At 50.6% G+C, this 1,534-nt stretch overlaps 1 protein-coding gene across 1 annotated transcript in view; it reads right to left on the minus strand.

Moving 5' to 3' along the window:
* Positions 1–1,527, minus strand: part of ZBTB5 (zinc finger and BTB domain containing 5) — a 6,776-nt gene extending 5,249 nt beyond the window's left edge. The window contains exon 1 of the mRNA XM_017739017.1: positions 1,447–1,527. The gene's annotated coding sequence lies outside the window, so the exon portion shown is untranslated. The remainder of the gene's footprint in view (positions 1–1,446) is intronic.
* Between the last annotated feature and the right edge of the window lie 7 nt (positions 1,528–1,534).

Below are 1,534 nucleotides of genomic sequence, written 5' to 3' on the forward strand. Positions count from 1 at the left end.
GATAGAGGCTAGCAGAAGATGGTATACAAGGAAAAAATTCTTCCCTGTGAGGGTGGTGAGGCCCTGGCACAGGTTGCTCAGAGAAGCTGTGGATGCCCTGGAAGCATTCAAGGCCAGGCTGGACAGGGCTTGGAGCAGCCTGGGATAGTGGAAAGTGTCCCAGCCCATGGCAGGGAGTGGAAGAAGACAAGGTGCCCTTCAGACCCAAATCACTGTGTGATTCTATGGCTGAAGTCCTAGTAGGGCTGCAGTGACGCTGGCTGTGAAGAGGAAAGGTGACAGCTGAAAGACAGACAAACAATAACACATGGGCACAGGATCAAAGGCAACAGTCTGGAGGACAAGGAAAAGGAGTAAAAATCCAGGTTCTGTCACAGAGCTGACCTCCGCACCAGCCACCTCGCAGGCAGCTGTGCTGGAAACTGGATAACGCAAATCACTCACACCCGCTGGTAAAACATTTTGTCCTGGTTTCTGAAAAAATCTGATTGTAATAGCCTGGTGCCCCCTTTGATACACTGCTCACACAACTGGGAAACCTTCCACAGAAACACCGGCGCTGTTGACAAAACGATGCACTGCTCAACAAGACAAGCAGACAAGAGCCAGTGGTGGTTTCCTCTTAAATTTTCATTAACTGAGCATGACTCATATCTTGGTTGATTCATTTCAAGGCTACACAGGCGACCTTCAGCGATATCTCGACTGTTCTTCATGAAAAAAACAACAAAGTGTAAGATTTGGTGAGCGGAAAGGCTGCATGTGCAAGGCACACACACACATAAGTTCCTGTGCTCACGTTTATGTTCCAACAGCAGCACGACAGCATCAGTGGACACAAGACCAAAAAGCAGCTGAAATAAAAGGTCACATGGATAGAATTGTACTTTTAAGAAGGCATCAAATGTAAGTCTGCTGACTCAGAAAGTTCCTCCTCAAACATGGATGTGTTTGCTGCTTTTTCTTTCCTAATCATGACTGTCTTTGCTGGCAAGCTCGTCACCCTGCACAGGATATCCCAAGACATCCTGTTAGAGACCACCGTGTGTCCTTGGACGGAGTCAGGACAGGGAGATCATTCAATGGTTATCACCTGAAATACTCAGCACGGAGAAAATTAAGTAATTTAAAGCCTTTGAAAACTCCAGCACATTAACTGACTGTTGGATAACTAGGGGTCTCCTGCTGGAAGGTGCTCTTCTCAAGACAGTGCCTTTTTTCCCCTGTTTTTTCTTCCTTTACGCATCAGCTGGAACACCCAAGATTTGTGCCCCTCCCAGAGAAGCACCTGCATCCCAGCGCTGCATCAGCACCGGTAAAGACACACCCAGAGGCTCCGTTTTGTGCCACACAAGGGACATAAAGGGGAGTCCGGAGAGCCCTGGTCCCGCCCCGACGCTGGGGTCACTGGCCTCTGCCTGGCCGCCGCCCCTCCGCCCCGCTCACCTGCGGTGTCCGTGCGGGAAGGGCCGTGCGAGGATCAGGATGGGGACAGGGACAGGGACTGGGACTGGGATTGCGATTGGGATCGGCC

The sequence above is a fragment of the Corvus brachyrhynchos genome, unplaced genomic scaffold (assembly GCF_000691975.1).
Source record: "Corvus brachyrhynchos isolate BGI_N302 unplaced genomic scaffold, ASM69197v1 scaffold1097, whole genome shotgun sequence".
NCBI classification, from domain to species: Eukaryota; Metazoa; Chordata; class Aves; order Passeriformes; family Corvidae; genus Corvus; species Corvus brachyrhynchos.